Consider the following 22,657-nt stretch of genomic DNA (forward strand, 5'->3'; position numbering starts at 1 on the left):
GTCAAGTATCATTCATCATGTCACCAGAATAAGACCCTCAACATTTATTGTAAAGGAGTATTAAGCTCATACCATGCACTTTCACCACCCTGTGAAGTTCATCATTATTTATTTCATCTGTAGCCTAATAAACTGCATGCTTTCCCGAGCTGTCGTGGGAGGATCACACACCATGTTATTGCGTGGCTCCCCAAGTTTACTTCGATATGATGGTTGTTAAATCAATATTTGCAGATAAAGACATTTCCACCACCATTTTGTGCATAATTAATTTTACAGACACAGAACGATACCACCATGTCAAACCAACAAATTATCTGACACCATTTATAAAATCTTACCAAAACCTTGTGTATCCATCACAGGTGTCATGATTATTTTTATACGGTATGACTTTACTCGCATAAAAACAGTGGATGGAAACGTGGTTTGTGATGATGATGAGGGAAAATAAATGCTAATGCTCACCCTATTTTATTTCACTGTGCGTCTTTGCTGTGATTCAGATGTCTAAAGGTAAGTGTTGATGTCTCTGTTAATCAACCGGGGGTTAGACAAAAATACATATTTTTTTGCCCAATGTTTTTATGAATGTCGCTAGCAACAACAGAATAAACTAATTACATACTTACAGTAGAAAAGAGGAGAGTATCTTCTATCTCAACTTCTAACTTTGAGCCAATTACACTCACTGGAGTATCTGACATAGGCTTTGAAAAGCACCAGTGAATAGGCTACCAGTGCGACAAGTGCCGCTGACTGCTGGTAAGCTTTCTTGACTTGGACATTTTTGCCAATACATGGCTAACCTTTGTTAAACCAGCAGCTTCACCCACAGCGAGCAGGCGACAGGGAAGTACTACCATTGACCTTTGGGTCTAGGGCTCCCTTGTGTGTCTGCTTGCTCCTCAGGTTGTTCTTGCTCCCCTCAGTTCCTCGTTCCGAGTTGTTCTTTCTCCCAGGGCCACAGTCCCAGCACCAAACCCAGCACATAACCCCTGGTTTTCCAGCCCTGATATCAGCACAATTTCCAACCCAGCCCCAACACCAACCCAGTTCTTCCTGGTCCCAGCCCCAATAGCAGCACCAACCCTGGATACAGAAGTAACCAACCACAATTGCCACCTCCAGCCAGAAACTGCCAGACCCCACCCCTTACCCTCTCCCAACATAAAGACACAAACATACCGTCAACCATTACACATGACCAGGTATTCCTAAACTGCATCAGGGGTATGCTAAAGAATTATGTGATTCACTTTTTGCCTTTTTTAAACAGACAGGGACGTTGGACCATCAAAGAGGTGCAAATATGATGAGAACTACATTGATTTGGGGTTCAATTATATTGGGAGTAGTGCCTTTCCTCAGCCACAGTGTGTTATACCTGCCAAAGTACAATATCACAACTCAATGAAACCTTCAGTCTTGCGCAGACATTTAGAAACAAAACATGCCAATTTGAAAAATAAGCCACAGGAGTTTTTTGAGTGAGAATTAAGACGACTTTTCAGTAGTAAGACATGTATAAAAGCAACAGATACCATTAATAAGAAGGGGCTAGAAGCGTCTTAGAGTTGAAGTCAGAAGTTTACATACACTTAGGTTGGAGTCATTAAAACTGGTTTTTCAACCACTCCACAAATTTCTTGTTAACAACTATAGTTTGGGCAAGTCGGTTAGGACATCTACTTTGTGCATGACACAAGTCATTTTTCCAACAATTGTTTACAGACAGAGTACTTCACTTATATTCACTGTATCACAATTCCAGTTGGTCAGACGTTTACATACACAAAGTAGACTGTGCCTTTAAACAGCTTGGAAAATTCCAGAAAATGATGTCATGGCTTTAGAAGCTTCTGATAGGCTAATTGACATAATTTGAGTCAATTGGAGGTGTACCTGATGTGTATTTTCTACACTATGCAATGATATGGGCAGCGACCATGTAACGATTTTACAACATACAGAAGTGCGCTGGTTATCAAGGGGAAAAGTATTGACACATTTTTTTAAAAATTGAGAGACGATCTTAAAGTTTTCTTTACTGACCATAATTTTCACTTGTCTCACCACTTGCATGATGACGAGTTTCTCACACGACTGGCCTATCTGGGTGATGTTTCTTCTCGCCTGAATGATCTGAATCTAGTATTACAGGGACTCTCCGCAACTATATTCAATGTGCGGGACAAAATTGAGGCTATGATTAAGAAGTTAGAGCTCTTGTCTGTCTGGATTAACAAGGACAACACACAGGTCTTTCAAGCATTGTATGATTTTTTTGTGTGCAAATTAACTCAAGCTTACGAACAATGTCAAATGTAATATAGCGAAGCACCTGAATGAGTTGGGTGTGCAATTACGCAGGTACTTTCCCGAAACGGATGACACAAACAAATGGATTCGTTATCCCTTTCATGCCCTGCCTCCAGTCCACTTACCGATATCTGAACAAGAGAGCCTCATCGAAATTGCAACAAGTGGTTCTGTGAAAATGTTATTTAATCAGAAGCCACTGCCAGATTTCTTGCGCTGTTACAACACTGATGTCCTATGCAACCATGTACCTATGTGAGAGTGGATTCTCGGCCCTCACTAGCATGAAAACTAAATACAGGCACAGACTGTGTGTGAAAAATGATTTAAAACTGAGACTCTCTCTAATATAACCCAACATTGCAGAGTTATGTGCATCCTTTCAAGCACAGCCTGCTCATTAACCTGTGGTGAGTTATTCACAATTTTTGATGAACAAATACGGTTTTATATGTAAGATGGCTAAATAAAGAGCAAAATTATTGATTATTATTATATTATTATTATGTGTGCCCTGGTTCTATAAGAGCTCTCTGTCACTTCCTACGAGCTGGGTTGTGACAAAAACTCACACTCTTTCTTATGTTTAATAAATGTATATTTTAGTGTGTTTGTGGCAGGCTTACAATGATGGCAAAAAATAACATTATAAAGTGCGCTTTGATTTGATTTGATTATAAAAAGTTTAGGAACCTGATGATTGTTACCTGTTTGATTGTTACCTGTTTTTGTTTATTGACTGCATTTCTTTTTAGTCTTTTGTTAGTTTCTCATTTCATTAACTTAAGTTGATTGATTGCTTATTGTTTGAATTGTTTATTATTTAGATTTTTTACTACATTTTATTAGAAATGTTAACTTGTAAATTATTATTGTGTTTTCGCTGTAAAACATTTTAAAAATCGAACATGATGGGTAGATTAACAAGATGTTTATCTTTCATTTGCTGTATTGGACTTGTTAATGTGTGAAAGTTACATATTTCAAAAATATTTTTGAATTTCGCGCGCTGCCTTTTCAGCGGAATGTTGGGGGGGGGGGGGGTCCGCTAGCGGAACGTGTGTCCTAGAAAGGTTAAAGAATAAATACTGAAAATATGATGTGAACATTAGTAGCATATATAATGCACCACAAAACACTAGGCCTATACATCACTACGTAAGTTTGTGTTATGGCTGGTTTTCAGTGATATGTAGTTAGCTCTGAATACTGTACAAGGCAGGGCCCCTAATAGCCAAGAAAAAAGTGATCAATTAACACTTGTTTAACAAGCATTTGTGGGTGTTTAAAAGACACTGTCACAGGTCACTGAATTCATTATTTCTCTACCAGTAGGCCAGGTACACATGCCTACTCACACACGGTACTGGTCTCATCCATGGAATAGCCAAAGTCACAATGAGTCAGGGTCAGTTCAGAAAGCACTGGCCCCTTCCTCTCTGTGTCAGCCAGGTCAGTATTACTTATTAGGTATCCCTCTTCCTGGGGTCCAAAACTATATAAAAACACTTACATTACATATACAACAAAAGATACAAAAGTACATCATATAACATTATTACACCAATACATATCTACAATACAACATGTTTAATACCACCATACAACAATATCACAGTGTATGCATGTGTCTGTACCTTCGTGTGTGTCTCTTCAGTGTTATCATGTGGGGGAAAATAGGACAATGCATTTACCCCACCCACTCCCCTCCCCCATATCCCAGTGTGTGCCACCCATGACTGAGAAACGTACATGCTAAATAGAGTCCATATCATCATTTCCTAAAAGGTATGGAAAATTTGCTATTTTACTATTTGTCCAGTAGGTTTCCTCAGTGAGGAAGCCCCACAACTATGTTAAAGAGAATATGATACAGACGTCAGTAGTCTCTGTAATGCACCTCAAAACACTAGGCCTATACATCACTGTGTAAATTAGTGTTTAGCCTGGTTTTCCTTGTTATGTAGTTACTGCTGAATACTGTCTAAGGCAGGGCCCCTAATAGCCAAGAAAAAAAGGTATCAATTAACACTCTTGTTTAACATGCATTTGTTGGTGTTAAAAGCCACTGCCATGGGCCACTGAATTCATTATTTCTCTGCCAGCAGGCTTAGTACACATGCTCATCCATGGAATTAGTACTTAGTACTGCACAAGAACTAAGAGGTCGTCATTTTGACTGCTTCATGCCCTCTACTCCTTATTCTTCCATTGTCAGTTAATTGGAACAGCATCTTCAGAGCATTGCATTTCTCTGAAGAACAGGTGAAAACAAAACATTTTCATCAAACTTTCATTATGGTCTGCTACTTCACATCATGAAAGTATGTACTTTACTGACACTACTTGATTATAGCACTAAGGGTGGCATAGGAACATGGGTCATGGTAGTCTATTTACTATGTTGGCTGTCTATATAAAAGTTATCAAAATGTACTATTGTTCACATTCAAGGATTTCATGGAATTCAATGTACACTATTCAGAAATGTATTATTGAATGCAGCCATTTCACACCCACAATGCAACACATCTGGAAAAGGGGACCGCTCTCAAAAATGTGTGTGAGGGGGGACTTGTTCAATACAGTAGACCACAAAGTTGCAGGAACACTGGACACAGCCAAAATTAATAAGTATTCTTTCACAGTGTAAAGACTGATACAAATAATTTTCACTTGTCTCACCACTTGCATGATGATGAGTTTCTCACACGACTGGCCTATCTGGGTGATGTTTCTTCCCGCCTGAATAATCTGAATCTAGTATTACAGGGACTCTCTCAACTATACTCAATGTGCGGGACAAAATTGAGGCTATGATTAAGAAGTTAGAGCTCTTGTCTGTCTGGATTAACAAGGACAACACACAGGTCTTTCAAGCATTGTATGATTTTTTGTGTGCAAATTAACTCAAGCTTACGAACAATGTCAAATGTGATATAGCGAAGCACCTGAATGAGTTGGGTGTGCAATTACGCAGATAATTTCCGGAAAACGGATGACACAAACAACTGGATTCGTTATCCCTTTCATGCCCTACCTCCAGTCCACTTACCGATATCTGAACAAGAGAGCCTGATCGAAATTGCAACAAGTGGTTCTGTGAAAATGTTATTTAATCAGAAGCCACTGCCAGATTTCTTGCGCTGTTACAACACTGATGTCCTATGCAACCATGTACCTATGTGAGAGTGGATTCTCGGCCCTCACTAGCATGAAAACTAAATACAGGCACAGACTGTGTGTGAAAAATGATTTAAAACTGAGACTCTCTCTAATATAACCCAACATTGCAGAGTTATGTGCATCCTTTCAAGCACAGCCTGCTCATTAACCCGTGGTGAGTTATTCACAATTTTTGATGAACAAATACGGTTTTATATGTAAGATGGCTAAATAAAGAGCAAAATTATTGATTATTATTATATTATTATTATGTGTGCCCTGGTTCTATAAGAGCTCTCTGTCACTTCCTACGAGCTGGGTTGTGACAAAAACTCACACTCTTTCTTATGTTTAATAAATGTATATTTTAGTGTGTTTGTGGCAGGCTTACAATGATGGCAAAAAATAACATTATAAAGTGCGCTTTGATTTGATTTGATTATAAAAAGTTTAGGAACCTGATGATTGTTACCTGTTTGATTGTTACCTGTTTTTGTTTATTGACTGCATTTCTTTTTAGTCTTTTGTTAGTTTCTCATTTCATTAACTTAAGTTGATTGATTGCTTATTGTTTGAATTGTTTATTATTTAGATTTTTTACTACATTTTATTAGAAATGTTAACTTGTAAATTATTATTGTGTTTTCGCTGTAAAACATTTTAAAAATCGAACATGATGGGTAGATTAACAAGATGTTTATCTTTCATTTGCTGTATTGGACTTGTTAATGTGTGAAAGTTACATATTTCAAAAATATTTTTGAATTTCGCGCGCTGCCTTTTCAGCGGAATGTTGGGGGGGGGGGGGGTCCGCTAGCGGAACGTGTGTCCTAGAAAGGTTAAAGAATAAATACTGAAAATATGATGTGAACATTAGTAGCATATATAATGCACCACAAAACACTAGGCCTATACATCACTACGTAAGTTTGTGTTATGGCTGGTTTTCAGTGATATGTAGTTAGCTCTGAATACTGTACAAGGCAGGGCCCCTAATAGCCAAGAAAAAAGTGATCAATTAACACTTGTTTAACAAGCATTTGTGGGTGTTTAAAAGACACTGTCACAGGTCACTGAATTCATTATTTCTCTACCAGTAGGCCAGGTACACATGCCTACTCACACACGGTACTGGTCTCATCCATGGAATAGCCAAAGTCACAATGAGTCAGGGTCAGTTCAGAAAGCACTGGCCCCTTCCTCTCTGTGTCAGCCAGGTCAGTATTACTTATTAGGTATCCCTCTTCCTGGGGTCCAAAACTATATAAAAACACTTACATTACATATACAACAAAAGATACAAAAGTACATCATATAACATTATTACACCAATACATATCTACAATACAACATGTTTAATACCACCATACAACAATATCACAGTGTATGCATGTGTCTGTACCTTCGTGTGTGTCTCTTCAGTGTTATCATGTGGGGGAAAATAGGACAATGCATTTACCCCACCCACTCCCCTCCCCCATATCCCAGTGTGTGCCACCCATGACTGAGAAACGTACATGCTAAATAGAGTCCATATCATCATTTCCTAAAAGGTATGGAAAATTTGCTATTTTACTATTTGTCCAGTAGGTTTCCTCAGTGAGGAAGCCCCACAACTATGTTAAAGAGAATATGATACAGACGTCAGTAGTCTCTGTAATGCACCTCAAAACACTAGGCCTATACATCACTGTGTAAATTAGTGTTTAGCCTGGTTTTCCTTGTTATGTAGTTACTGCTGAATACTGTCTAAGGCAGGGCCCCTAATAGCCAAGAAAAAAAGGTATCAATTAACACTCTTGTTTAACATGCATTTGTTGGTGTTAAAAGCCACTGCCATGGGCCACTGAATTCATTATTTCTCTGCCAGCAGGCTTAGTACACATGCTCATCCATGGAATTAGTACTTAGTACTGCACAAGAACTAAGAGGTCGTCATTTTGACTGCTTCATGCCCTCTACTCCTTATTCTTCCATTGTCAGTTAATTGGAACAGCATCTTCAGAGCATTGCATTTCTCTGAAGAACAGGTGAAAACAAAACATTTTCATCAAACTTTCATTATGGTCTGCTACTTCACATCATGAAAGTATGTACTTTACTGACACTACTTGATTATAGCACTAAGGGTGGCATAGGAACATGGGTCATGGTAGTCTATTTACTATGTTGGCTGTCTATATAAAAGTTATCAAAATGTACTATTGTTCACATTCAAGGATTTCATGGAATTCAATGTACACTATTCAGAAATGTATTATTGAATGCAGCCATTTCACACCCACAATGCAACACATCTGGAAAAGGGGACCGCTCTCAAAAATGTGTGTGAGGGGGGACTTGTTCAATACAGTAGACCACAAAGTTGCAGGAACACTGGACACAGCCAAAATTAATAAGTATTCTTTCACAGTGTAAAGACTGATACAAATAATTTTCACTTGTCTCACCACTTGCATGATGATGAGTTTCTCACACGACTGGCCTATCTGGGTGATGTTTCTTCCCGCCTGAATAATCTGAATCTAGTATTACAGGGACTCTCTCAACTATACTCAATGTGCGGGACAAAATTGAGGCTATGATTAAGAAGTTAGAGCTCTTGTCTGTCTGGATTAACAAGGACAACACACAGGTCTTTCAAGCATTGTATGATTTTTTGTGTGCAAATTAACTCAAGCTTACGAACAATGTCAAATGTGATATAGCGAAGCACCTGAATGAGTTGGGTGTGCAATTACGCAGATAATTTCCGGAAAACGGATGACACAAACAACTGGATTCGTTATCCCTTTCATGCCCTACCTCCAGTCCACTTACCGATATCTGAACAAGAGAGCCTGATCGAAATTGCAACAAGTGGTTCTGTGAAAATGTTATTTAATCAGAAGCCACTGCCAGATTTCTTGCGCTGTTACAACACTGATGTCCTATGCAACCATGTACCTATGTGAGAGTGGATTCTCGGCCCTCACTAGCATGAAAACTAAATACAGGCACAGACTGTGTGTGAAAAATGATTTAAAACTGAGACTCTCTCTAATATAACCCAACATTGCAGAGTTATGTGCATCCTTTCAAGCACAGCCTGCTCATTAACCCGTGGTGAGTTATTCACAATTTTTGATGAACAAATACGGTTTTATATGTAAGATGGCTAAATAAAGAGCAAAATTATTGATTATTATTATATTATTATTATGTGTGCCCTGGTTCTATAAGAGCTCTCTGTCACTTCCTACGAGCTGGGTTGTGACAAAAACTCACACTCTTTCTTATGTTTAATAAATGTATATTTTAGTGTGTTTGTGGCAGGCTTACAATGATGGCAAAAAATAACATTATAAAGTGCGCTTTGATTTGATTTGATTATAAAAAGTTTAGGAACCTGATGATTGTTACCTGTTTGATTGTTACCTGTTTTTGTTTATTGACTGCATTTCTTTTTAGTCTTTTGTTAGTTTCTCATTTCATTAACTTAAGTTGATTGATTGCTTATTGTTTGAATTGTTTATTATTTAGATTTTTTACTACATTTTATTAGAAATGTTAACTTGTAAATTATTATTGTGTTTTCGCTGTAAAACATTTTAAAAATCGAACATGATGGGTAGATTAACAAGATGTTTATCTTTCATTTGCTGTATTGGACTTGTTAATGTGTGAAAGTTACATATTTCAAAAATATTTTTGAATTTCGCGCGCTGCCTTTTCAGCGGAATGTTGGGGGGGGGGGGGGGGGGGGGTCCGCTAGCGGAACGTGTGTCCTAGAAAGGTTAAAGAATAAATACTGAAAATATGATGTGAACATTAGTAGCATATATAATGCACCACAAAACACTAGGCCTATACATCACTACGTAAGTTTGTGTTATGGCTGGTTTTCAGTGATATGTAGTTAGCTCTGAATACTGTACAAGGCAGGGCCCCTAATAGCCAAGAAAAAAGTGATCAATTAACACTTGTTTAACAAGCATTTGTGGGTGTTTAAAAGACACTGTCACAGGTCACTGAATTCATTATTTCTCTACCAGTAGGCCAGGTACACATGCCTACTCACACACGGTACTGGTCTCATCCATGGAATAGCCAAAGTCACAATGAGTCAGGGTCAGTTCAGAAAGCACTGGCCCCTTCCTCTCTGTGTCAGCCAGGTCAGTATTACTTATTAGGTATCCCTCTTCCTGGGGTCCAAAACTATATAAAAACACTTACATTACATATACAACAAAAGATACAAAAGTACATCATATAACATTATTACACCAATACATATCTACAATACAACATGTTTAATACCACCATACAACAATATCACAGTGTATGCATGTGTCTGTACCTTCGTGTGTGTCTCTTCAGTGTTATCATGTGGGGGAAAATAGGACAATGCATTTACCCCACCCACTCCCCTCCCCCATATCCCAGTGTGTGCCACCCATGACTGAGAAACGTACATGCTAAATAGAGTCCATATCATCATTTCCTAAAAGGTATGGAAAATTTGCTATTTTACTATTTGTCCAGTAGGTTTCCTCAGTGAGGAAGCCCCACAACTATGTTAAAGAGAATATGATACAGACGTCAGTAGTCTCTGTAATGCACCTCAAAACACTAGGCCTATACATCACTGTGTAAATTAGTGTTTAGCCTGGTTTTCCTTGTTATGTAGTTACTGCTGAATACTGTCTAAGGCAGGGCCCCTAATAGCCAAGAAAAAAAGGTATCAATTAACACTCTTGTTTAACATGCATTTGTTGGTGTTAAAAGCCACTGCCATGGGCCACTGAATTCATTATTTCTCTGCCAGCAGGCTTAGTACACATGCTCATCCATGGAATTAGTACTTAGTACTGCACAAGAACTAAGAGGTCGTCATTTTGACTGCTTCATGCCCTCTACTCCTTATTCTTCCATTGTCAGTTAATTGGAACAGCATCTTCAGAGCATTGCATTTCTCTGAAGAACAGGTGAAAACAAAACATTTTCATCAAACTTTCATTATGGTCTGCTACTTCACATCATGAAAGTATGTACTTTACTGACACTACTTGATTATAGCACTAAGGGTGGCATAGGAACATGGGTCATGGTAGTCTATTTACTATGTTGGCTGTCTATATAAAAGTTATCAAAATGTACTATTGTTCACATTCAAGGATTTCATGGAATTCAATGTACACTATTCAGAAATGTATTATTGAATGCAGCCATTTCACACCCACAATGCAACACATCTGGAAAAGGGGACCGCTCTCAAAAATGTGTGTGAGGGGGGACTTGTTCAATACAGTAGACCACAAAGTTGCAGGAACACTGGACACAGCCAAAATTAATAAGTATTCTTTCACAGTGTAAAGACTGATACAAATAATTTTCACTTGTCTCACCACTTGCATGATGATGAGTTTCTCACACGACTGGCCTATCTGGGTGATGTTTCTTCCCGCCTGAATAATCTGAATCTAGTATTACAGGGACTCTCTCAACTATACTCAATGTGCGGGACAAAATTGAGGCTATGATTAAGAAGTTAGAGCTCTTGTCTGTCTGGATTAACAAGGACAACACACAGGTCTTTCAAGCATTGTATGATTTTTTGTGTGCAAATTAACTCAAGCTTACGAACAATGTCAAATGTGATATAGCGAAGCACCTGAATGAGTTGGGTGTGCAATTACGCAGATAATTTCCGGAAAACGGATGACACAAACAACTGGATTCGTTATCCCTTTCATGCCCTACCTCCAGTCCACTTACCGATATCTGAACAAGAGAGCCTGATCGAAATTGCAACAAGTGGTTCTGTGAAAATGTTATTTAATCAGAAGCCACTGCCAGATTTCTTGCGCTGTTACAACACTGATGTCCTATGCAACCATGTACCTATGTGAGAGTGGATTCTCGGCCCTCACTAGCATGAAAACTAAATACAGGCACAGACTGTGTGTGAAAAATGATTTAAAACTGAGACTCTCTCTAATATAACCCAACATTGCAGAGTTATGTGCATCCTTTCAAGCACAGCCTGCTCATTAACCCGTGGTGAGTTATTCACAATTTTTGATGAACAAATACGGTTTTATATGTAAGATGGCTAAATAAAGAGCAAAATTATTGATTATTATTATATTATTATTATGTGTGCCCTGGTTCTATAAGAGCTCTCTGTCACTTCCTACGAGCTGGGTTGTGACAAAAACTCACACTCTTTCTTATGTTTAATAAATGTATATTTTAGTGTGTTTGTGGCAGGCTTACAATGATGGCAAAAAATAACATTATAAAGTGCGCTTTGATTTGATTTGATTATAAAAAGTTTAGGAACCTGATGATTGTTACCTGTTTGATTGTTACCTGTTTTTGTTTATTGACTGCATTTCTTTTTAGTCTTTTGTTAGTTTCTCATTTCATTAACTTAAGTTGATTGATTGCTTATTGTTTGAATTGTTTATTATTTAGATTTTTTACTACATTTTATTAGAAATGTTAACTTGTAAATTATTATTGTGTTTTCGCTGTAAAACATTTAAATAATCGAACATGATGGGTAGATTAACAAGATGTTTATCTTTCATTTGCTGTATTGGATTTGTTAATGTGTGAAAGTTACATATTTCAAAAATATTTTTGAATTTCGCGCGCTGCCTTTTCAGCGGAATGTTGGGGGGGGGGGGGGGGGGGGGGTCCGCTAGCGGAACGTGTGTCCTAGAAAGGTTAAAGAATAAATACTGAAAATATGATGTGAACATTAGTAGCATATATAATGCACCACAAAACACTAGGCCTATACATCACTACGTAAGTTTGTGTTATGGCTGGTTTTCAGTGATATGTAGTTAGCTCTGAATACTGTACAAGGCAGGGCCCCTAATAGCCAAGAAAAAAGTGATCAATTAACACTTGTTTAACAAGCATTTGTGGGTGTTTAAAAGACACTGTCACAGGTCACTGAATTCATTATTTCTCTACCAGTAGGCCAGGTACACATGCCTACTCACACACGGTACTGGTCTCATCCATGGAATAGCCAAAGTCACAATGAGTCAGGGTCAGTTCAGAAAGCACTGGCCCCTTCCTCTCTGTGTCAGCCAGGTCAGTATTACTTATTAGGTATCCCTCTTCCTGGGGTCCAAAACTATATAAAAACACTTACATTACATATACAACAAAAGATACAAAAGTACATCATATAACATTATTACACCAATACATATCTACAATACAACATGTTTAATACCACCATACAACAATATCACAGTGTATGCATGTGTCTGTACCTTCGTGTGTGTCTCTTCAGTGTTATCATGTGGGGGAAAATAGGACAATGCATTTACCCCACCCACTCCCCTCCCCCATATCCCAGTGTGTGCCACCCATGACTGAGAAACGTACATGCTAAATAGAGTCCATATCATCATTTCCTAAAAGGTATGGAAAATTTGCTATTTTACTATTTGTCCAGTAGGTTTCCTCAGTGAGGAAGCCCCACAACTATGTTAAAGAGAATATGATACAGACGTCAGTAGTCTCTGTAATGCACCTCAAAACACTAGGCCTATACATCACTGTGTAAATTAGTGTTTAGCCTGGTTTTCCTTGTTATGTAGTTACTGCTGAATACTGTCTAAGGCAGGGCCCCTAATAGCCAAGAAAAAAAGGTATCAATTAACACTCTTGTTTAACATGCATTTGTTGGTGTTAAAAGCCACTGCCATGGGCCACTGAATTCATTATTTCTCTGCCAGCAGGCTTAGTACACATGCTCATCCATGGAATTAGTACTTAGTACTGCACAAGAACTAAGAGGTCGTCATTTTGACTGCTTCATGCCCTCTACTCCTTATTCTTCCATTGTCAGTTAATTGGAACAGCATCTTCAGAGCATTGCATTTCTCTGAAGAACAGGTGAAAACAAAACATTTTCATCAAACTTTCATTATGGTCTGCTACTTCACATCATGAAAGTATGTACTTTACTGACACTACTTGATTATAGCACTAAGGGTGGCATAGGAACATGGGTCATGGTAGTCTATTTACTATGTTGGCTGTCTATATAAAAGTTATCAAAATGTACTATTGTTCACATTCAAGGATTTCATGGAATTCAATGTACACTATTCAGAAATGTATTATTGAATGCAGCCATTTCACACCCACAATGCAACACATCTGGAAAAGGGGACCGCTCTCAAAAATGTGTGTGAGGGGGGACTTGTTCAATACAGTAGACCACAAAGTTGCAGGAACACTGGACACAGCCAAAATTAATAAGTATTCTTTCACAGTGTAAAGACTGATACAAATAATTTTCACTTGTCTCACCACTTGCATGATGATGAGTTTCTCACACGACTGGCCTATCTGGGTGATGTTTCTTCCCGCCTGAATAATCTGAATCTAGTATTACAGGGACTCTCTCAACTATACTCAATGTGCGGGACAAAATTGAGGCTATGATTAAGAAGTTAGAGCTCTTGTCTGTCTGGATTAACAAGGACAACACACAGGTCTTTCAAGCATTGTATGATTTTTTGTGTGCAAATTAACTCAAGCTTACGAACAATGTCAAATGTGATATAGCGAAGCACCTGAATGAGTTGGGTGTGCAATTACGCAGATAATTTCCGGAAAACGGATGACACAAACAACTGGATTCGTTATCCCTTTCATGCCCTACCTCCAGTCCACTTACCGATATCTGAACAAGAGAGCCTGATCGAAATTGCAACAAGTGGTTCTGTGAAAATGTTATTTAATCAGAAGCCACTGCCAGATTTCTTGCGCTGTTACAACACTGATGTCCTATGCAACCATGTACCTATGTGAGAGTGGATTCTCGGCCCTCACTAGCATGAAAACTAAATACAGGCACAGACTGTGTGTGAAAAATGATTTAAAACTGAGACTCTCTCTAATATAACCCAACATTGCAGAGTTATGTGCATCCTTTCAAGCACAGCCTGCTCATTAACCCGTGGTGAGTTATTCACAATTTTTGATGAACAAATACGGTTTTATATGTAAGATGGCTAAATAAAGAGCAAAATTATTGATTATTATTATATTATTATTATGTGTGCCCTGGTTCTATAAGAGCTCTCTGTCACTTCCTACGAGCTGGGTTGTGACAAAAACTCACACTCTTTCTTATGTTTAATAAATGTATATTTTAGTGTGTTTGTGGCAGGCTTACAATGATGGCAAAAAATAACATTATAAAGTGCGCTTTGATTTGATTTGATTATAAAAAGTTTAGGAACCTGATGATTGTTACCTGTTTGATTGTTACCTGTTTTTGTTTATTGACTGCATTTCTTTTTAGTCTTTTGTTAGTTTCTCATTTCATTAACTTAAGTTGATTGATTGCTTATTGTTTGAATTGTTTATTATTTAGATTTTTTACTACATTTTATTAGAAATGTTAACTTGTAAATTATTATTGTGTTTTCGCTGTAAAACATTTAAATAATCGAACATGATGGGTAGATTAACAAGATGTTTATCTTTCATTTGCTGTATTGGATTTGTTAATGTGTGAAAGTTACATATTTCAAAAATATTTTTGAATTTCGCGCGCTGCCTTTTCAGCGGAATGTTGGGGGGGGGGGGGGGGGGGGGGGTCCGCTAGCGGAACGTGTGTCCTAGAAAGGTTAAAGAATAAATACTGAAAATATGATGTGAACATTAGTAGCATATATAATGCACCACAAAACACTAGGCCTATACATCACTACGTAAGTTTGTGTTATGGCTGGTTTTCAGTGATATGTAGTTAGCTCTGAATACTGTACAAGGCAGGGCCCCTAATAGCCAAGAAAAAAGTGATCAATTAACACTTGTTTAACAAGCATTTGTGGGTGTTTAAAAGACACTGTCACAGGTCACTGAATTCATTATTTCTCTACCAGTAGGCCAGGTACACATGCCTACTCACACACGGTACTGGTCTCATCCATGGAATAGCCAAAGTCACAATGAGTCAGGGTCAGTTCAGAAAGCACTGGCCCCTTCCTCTCTGTGTCAGCCAGGTCAGTATTACTTATTAGGTATCCCTCTTCCTGGGGTCCAAAACTATATAAAAACACTTACATTACATATACAACAAAAGATACAAAAGTACATCATATAACATTATTACACCAATACATATCTACAATACAACATGTTTAATACCACCATACAACAATATCACAGTGTATGCATGTGTCTGTACCTTCGTGTGTGTCTCTTCAGTGTTATCATGTGGGGGAAAATAGGACAATGCATTTACCCATAAATAGGACAATGCATTTGCTTATTGTTTGAATTGTTTATTATTTAGAATTTTTACTACATTTTATTAGAAATGTTAACTTGTAAATTATTTTGAAGAAAATAAAACATGTATTGACTTTGTTGAACCAGCTAAACAGCTGTTCTTAGCAAACATGTGTTTGCCGGTACCTTTCTAGCTAATGGGCTATGTTACACTTCCTCTTCCAAATATAATGTGGGGAGGTAAAAATAATGAAAAACGATGTACCAAATCTATTCATTTTAAAATGTTGATTACTTCTTGCAACAAGGCAACAGTTAACAAGTCGGCCTAGATAAATGATGCAGTGCCCCCCTTGGGCCAATAGAGATATTCCGTGTGACTAACACTTCAGTTAATTACTATAGCTCCCACCTTTGGCCAATCAATGTAATTTTGTAAATTCCGGATCTCTATGGCAAGACACATCATTCACTCGAGTTTAGTCAAAATCGTCCCAGTGCTGTCTGAGATATCGTGTGACTAACGTACAAATGGACGGAGACAGATCCACAGTCCCCTCCCCAATTTCATTGTGGGGGACAATTGTCATTCACCTGATGACAAGGCAAGACGTGATATATATATTTTTTGCTAACATATGATGTGCGTCCTTGGGTCGCTGGTTTGCCTGGGAGGGGGTACCTGGGCAAGAAAATCGTGGCTGTAGAATGAACTGCTTAATCTGCTGTTTACTTTCACGTCCATAGCCTAGAATGCTGGGCTGGAAACTAGGCCAGGAATGTGAACAATTAGACTAGCCAAACAATGGAGTGGTATGGCAACAATCCTAGGCACAATCAGACAGGAGACAAACAGAGAGCACAAGAACACGGCACTCATCATGCTATCTATCCAGTCATGAAAACCTGGCTACTGTACAACTATAAGTCTAGATATATGTTAATGTGCATTTGCATATACCCCACCCACTCCCCTACCCCATATCCCAGTGTGTGCCACCCATGACCGAGAAACGTACATGCCAAATAGAGTCCATATCATAATTTCCTAAAAGGTATGGAAAATTTGCTATCATACTATTTGTCCAGTAGTTTTCTTCAGTAGGTTTCTTCAGTGAGGAAGCCCCACAACTATGTTATAGAAAATATGATACAAAAGTCAGTAGGTTGTGTAATGCACCTCAAAACACTAGGCCTATACATCACTGTGTAAATTAGTGTTTAGCCTGGTTTTCCTTGTTATGTAGTTACTGCTGAATACTGTCTAAGGCAGGGCCCCTAATAGCCAAGAAAAAAGGTATCAATTAACACTCTTGTTTAACAAGACTTAGTACTGGTCTCATCCATGGACTACCCAAAGTCACAAGTAGTAGGCCACTGTCCTCAGTTGCAACACTCACTACCGAGTTCCAAACTGACTCTGGAAGCAATGTCAGCACAATAACTGTTCGTCGGGAGCTTCATGAAATGGGTTTCCATGGCAGAGCAGCCGCACACAAGCCTAAGGTCACCATACGCAATACAAAGTGTCGGCTGGAGTGGTGTAAAGCTTGCCACCATTGGACTCTCTGCTCTCTCTCTCTAGTCCTGCTTGCCAAGGACTGCCTCCAGAACAGACCCTCTCCTGTGCTCAACCTACATACCATGCCTGGTGCCATCACGGCCAAATGAGCTGAGGATGTAATGACTCAGGAGAGCAGCGATAGAGGGATGCCTCATGCCTCAGATATCAGAATGCTCAGCTCGTCATCATCACAGCAGAATGTTCATGCGGACATCGCTAACATATCAAAAACCGATCGCAGCAAAGACACCATGACCTTCTCACTAAGTGAGCCCAGCCAAAAATGCAGCAAAGCTATGGGCCATTTGGCTCATTCACACAGCTTATTTTCATGTTATTCACATTAACTGGGCCTGTTGGGATTCCACACACAAATGCCCAACGCTGCACCACAGCATTAACACACGATCGTGATAACAAAAAACCTGCACACTTCTGAGAAAGTGCATAAACAAGAAACAGAGGAAGAAGACAGACACTACTGCCTTCAAAGGACATGTACTATATCCATATCCCCCAGCACCATGGGCATGAGCGTTCCCATCTTTCATTCGGAGAGAAGGTGCTTGATTTAACTTGCTGCGACCGCCAGATGGATGGGGTTTGAATTTTAGCAGCGATTCCATTGGTCCTTAGCGCAAACCCCACCCACCTGGCGTGCCGTTGAACTCAATCAAGTGCACGACACGACACCATGTTCTTGAGCATGAGGCGCCTTAAGAGCAAACACACCTCTCAGGACAATGGATTATCCTATGGGGTATTACTACACCACATCAGACGTCACACTGACATGAAGATGAGGGAGGCCAGCAGCCTCGTCTCACAGCGCAATATGTCCACAAGGCGGCTGTATAAGAAAACATGACAGAGCAGAGATTAATGGGATAGGGGTAGAGGATCTAGGGGTTTAATCAAATCTCTAAAACAACGTTGGATGGGGGTTATGGTAGAGAAATGAACATTCAATTCTCTGGCAACAGCTCTGGTGAATATTCCTGCTGTCAGCAAGCCAATTGCACACTCCCTCAAAACTTGAGATATCTGTGGCATTGTGTTGTGTGACAAAACTGCTCATTTTAGAGTGGCCTTTTATTGTCCCCGGCTAAAGGTGCACCTGTGTAATGATCATGCTGTTTAATCAGCTTCTTGATATTCCACACCTGTCAGGTGGATGGATAATGTAGGCAAAGGAGAAACGCTCACTAACAGGAATGTAAACAAATTTGTGCACAAAATTTGAGAGAAATTTATGGGATCTTTTATTTCAGCTCATGAAACATGGGAGCAACACTTCACATGTTGCGTTTATATTTTTGTTCAGTGTAAGAACAGATTAATGTAGCATTCAGTTAAAGTTAGTGGCAACGTGAAAGAATCCTCTGCCCCTAAACACTATCTAGTGTCTTGCTAGGCTTTTTCGTAACATTATCTGGGGGTGAACAGAAAAGACTGTCATTCTCATCTGGCATTTCCAGTCTGGCTGCTGGTAGTGCTTTCAGGGTTTGTAGCTTCCACAGAGAAATGTACTGTATGGACACTGTAACCAGGGGTGACATGTACAGAATGACCTTCTCGGACTTGTCGTAAAGGAGACATGGGTAATGTGCTCTTTTTCACTGAACCAACTCACACACTCTATAAAAATCTTGCTTAATGGCAAAGGGAGACAAGTCCAAAGGATGAGTAGGACTGAAAGCATGTTTTCTCTAACTTTATGAAAGACTGAACTCTTTCCAGTATAGTCTGTTGAGGAAGCAGCTCCCCAGTGGCAGCCAATCATTGCTTTTCCCTGTCAAACAGAGGAGTATCTAGATTATGTGACTCAACATGGCCTGGCCACAGCTTACCTCTGGCTGTGACCAATGTTGAAAATGAATTGTCTCCATTTCCTTTCAACAGAAGCAGCATGAGCCTTTCTTCATGGCAGACTGCCTCCTCAGCAGCAGAGCTGAAGCAGAGCTAAGATCAAATGGACAGACAGGCTAAGAGGTAATGAGGGAGTCAGTCTGCATCATCGCTTTCGTAAAAACGCTATCTGCTCCTCTGCCGTGCAGCCGTCTTAACCCCCTTTATAAGAAAGGCTTCCTGTTTCCACAGAGAGGAGCAGAGGAGATAGAGAGAACGTCAGGGTGCTAAGAGGGCAGAGTTAGCTTATTCTACAAGCTTTTCTCCAGTCATGAACTCTGCCTGGGATTTAAAGGCAGATTTCCTTATGTGAAGGATTTATTTCAGTTCTGTATGACTTGAGCTTTGACATCCAGAGTCAGGAACTGCAGAGAGGTCTCAAGGCATGTTTGGACCATGCACACCCCATAGTGAATGTATATATACTGTATTCTGAACAAAAATATAAACCCAACATGCAACACTTTCCAAGATTTTACTGAGTTACAGTTCATATGAAGAAATCAGTCAATTGAAATAAATTCATTAGGCCCCAATCTATGAATTTCACATGACTGGGAATGCAGATCTGCATCTGTTGGTCACAGATACCTTAAATAAAAACAGGCCTCACAATGGGCCTCAGGATCTCGTCATGGTATTTTTGTGCATTCAAATTGCTATTGATAAAAAAAGCTTGTTGTCCGTAGCTTATGCCTGCCCATACCATAACCCCACCACCACATTTACATTACATTTAAGTCATTTAGCAGACGCTCTTATCCAGAGCGACTTACAAATTGGTGCATTCACCTTACACCACGGGACACTCTGTTCCCAACATTGACATCAGCAAACCGCTTGCCCACACAACGCCATACACATGGTCTGCGATTGTGAAGCCAGTTGGATGTACTGCCAAATTTCCTAAATGGACGTTGGAGGTGGCTTATGGTAGAGAAATTAACATTCAATTCTCTGGCAACAGCTCTGGTGGACATTCCTGCAGTCAGCATGCCAATTGCACGCTCCTTCAAAACATTTGGACATCTGTGGCATTGTGTTGTGTGACAAAACTACACATTTTAGAGTGGCCATTTATTGTCCCCAGCACAAGGTGCACCTGTGTAATGATCATGCTGTTTAATCAGCTTCTTGATATGCCACTCCTGTCAGGTGGATGGATTATCTTGGCAAATGAGAAATGCTCACTAACAGGGATGTAAACAAATGTGTGCACAACATTTGAGAGAAATAAGCTTTTTGAGTGTATGGAACATTTCTGGGATCCTTTATTTCAGCTCATGAAATATGGGACCAACACTTTACATATTGCGTAAATATTTTTGTTCAGTGTAGAAATCTGCCTTTTATATTCTCAGAATATAGAGAAGTATTATGTGTATTGCTCAATAAAGGATGACTTGGCTTCTTCTCAGTATCAACTTCTCGAGTCGAAAAGTGATTTTGAATTACATAAAAGTACAGAAAGGAGAGATCCAGCTGGGCCATCCAAAATTTTTAAGGGCACCCACACTTGTTTCCCCTATTGAATTATACTTCCATGTGTATAACACACTCAACACTCATTATTCAATTCCACAGGGTTACAGATTTGCTTAAACACTATTTAGTTAGACACTGTAAGATGCCTGAGGAAACTTCCTTAGGACTTGAGCTCCTTTAACACACCTATGAATTATTAATAGGCAGTGAATATGAGTGCAGACAAACACTGAGCATGTGCGGGAGGCTTTATAGTGATGTCATTAACTGAGAGATTAAAGAGAGGGGGTGTCTGGGAAACTCAAGGGATGTTAGCATTTGAACAGTGCAGGGGGGGGGGGGAGGGGGCGCGCTCAGAGTGAGTGTGTGTGGGTGGGTTGTGTCAGCTGCCTGTCCCCATGTACTCAGCAGGACCAAATTGTAGCCAGCCAATCACGTCAGCCTGGCCCCTAATACATATGCTAATCTAGTCTCACCCTGCACCCCAACACTGTCGCATAAAGGAGGGTTTTGTCATCAAGTTTTCCACGTTTTGGCTGCTGCAGCGAGTGATATAACTGCTCCCTGATGGCAAAGCCAGTGTCATGAAAAGATTATAGCATGTGCATGGCATACTGATGGAGAGAGATATTAGCTGATTAGTTAAATCGTTTAAAAATATATATATTGTGATCGTGACACGGCAAAAAATTATGAGACCTCTGTCCATGTTGCCTTGGAACGGATCACATTTAATAATTACTAGTCTGTCTTATTGGATATGAAGAGTACTTACTGGAGATCACACAGCTTTGGACCATAATAACTTCAGCATATTGAAACGAAAAGAAGAGGACAAAGGGAGTTCCATGAAAAAAAATAAAAAAACAGTCTTAAGAAGCTTTGTGCACAAAAATCTATTAAAAATCAAAGAGAAAATGGAAGAGGGGGCCAATGACTATCTTGTCTCTTTGTGGGGGACACACAAGGAAATGCAGTGCTCTACAGAGGAAAGCTTCAGGCCATGTTTAGGCAGTGGATAGAGAGAGAGTGGGTTTCTGTTCCCCTGTCAGAGCTCATAATCTGGAAGGGCTAATCATGCACTGGTCACAGCACAGAGGCATTCTGAGACAGACAGCTCATCCTCATTCACCTCAGGGCTTATCCTTTCTACCCTCAGTCCCCATATTCCTAACGTCAACACGTTGACAGTCAGAGCCCCCTTATGAAAGTGAAATATGCTTTTTTTCTGACAGCTTTTTCAATTTCTACATTGGAAGACATTTTTTATACTTCCCTTAGAGACACTCGAATCATTCTCCTCTAACATGGATGTCCTTTGGCAAGTCACAATGTCTGCTCATTATGGGGGCTTGAACTCTTATAATAGAACATAGTCAGTACAGTGATACAGTGTTGGGGTCCAACTGTTACAGAACATTGCTAGGCCTATATCTCCAGGCGGACTCCTGTTCCGGTACTTAAGACAAATAACCCTCTAAAGGACACATCTCTTTTAAGTCCTGGTGGTGTAACCCAATAAGGGACAGTGTCTTGGAGAAAGATGACGGAGGTTTCCCGGGTTTCCCGGGTGACCTCCCGGGTGGCGCAGTGGTCTAGGGCACTGCATCGCAGTGCTAGCTGCGCCACCAGAGTCTCTGGGTTTGCGCCCAGGCTGGGCTGGGTTCGCGCCCAGGCTCTGTCGCAGCCGGCCGCAACCGGGAGGTCCGTGGGGCGACGCACAATTGGCATAGCGTCGTCCGGGTTAGGGAGGGTTTGGCCGGTAGGGATATCCTTGTCTCAGTATGTAAAATGTATGCACTCTACTGTAAGTCGCTCTGGATAAGAGCGTCTGCTAAAATGACTCAAATGTTTCCTGTACGGATATATGGGCTCTGTGAACCAATACAAACATACTGTACAGTGTAGCCTCTATTCACATTACAGAAAACTGCCTGAGAAGGACAGGGTGAG

At 39.7% G+C, this 22,657-nt stretch overlaps 1 protein-coding gene and 4 non-coding genes across 9 annotated transcripts in view; 4 read left to right on the forward strand and 1 right to left on the reverse strand.

The window, feature by feature from the left end:
- LOC129854421 (DENN domain-containing protein 5A-like) overlaps nt 1-22,657 on the reverse strand; it is a 62,873-nt gene that overhangs the window by 35,263 nt on the left and 4,953 nt on the right. The window lies entirely within an intron of this gene.
- Nucleotides 4,116-4,170, forward strand: LOC129854666 (U7 small nuclear RNA). The gene has a single exon (XR_008759371.1). It is a non-coding gene; the product is annotated as a U7 small nuclear RNA (small nuclear RNA).
- LOC129854632 (U7 small nuclear RNA) lies at nt 7,046-7,100 on the forward strand. Its single transcript, XR_008759342.1, has one exon. It is a non-coding gene; the product is annotated as a U7 small nuclear RNA (small nuclear RNA).
- On the forward strand, nt 9,983-10,037 carry LOC129854633 (U7 small nuclear RNA). Its single transcript, XR_008759343.1, has one exon. It is a non-coding gene; the product is annotated as a U7 small nuclear RNA (small nuclear RNA).
- LOC129854634 (U7 small nuclear RNA) lies at nt 12,921-12,975 on the forward strand. Its single transcript, XR_008759344.1, has one exon. It is a non-coding gene; the product is annotated as a U7 small nuclear RNA (small nuclear RNA).

The sequence above is a fragment of the Salvelinus fontinalis genome, chromosome 4, assembly GCF_029448725.1.
Source record: "Salvelinus fontinalis isolate EN_2023a chromosome 4, ASM2944872v1, whole genome shotgun sequence".
NCBI lineage: Eukaryota > Metazoa > Chordata > Actinopteri > Salmoniformes > Salmonidae > Salvelinus > Salvelinus fontinalis.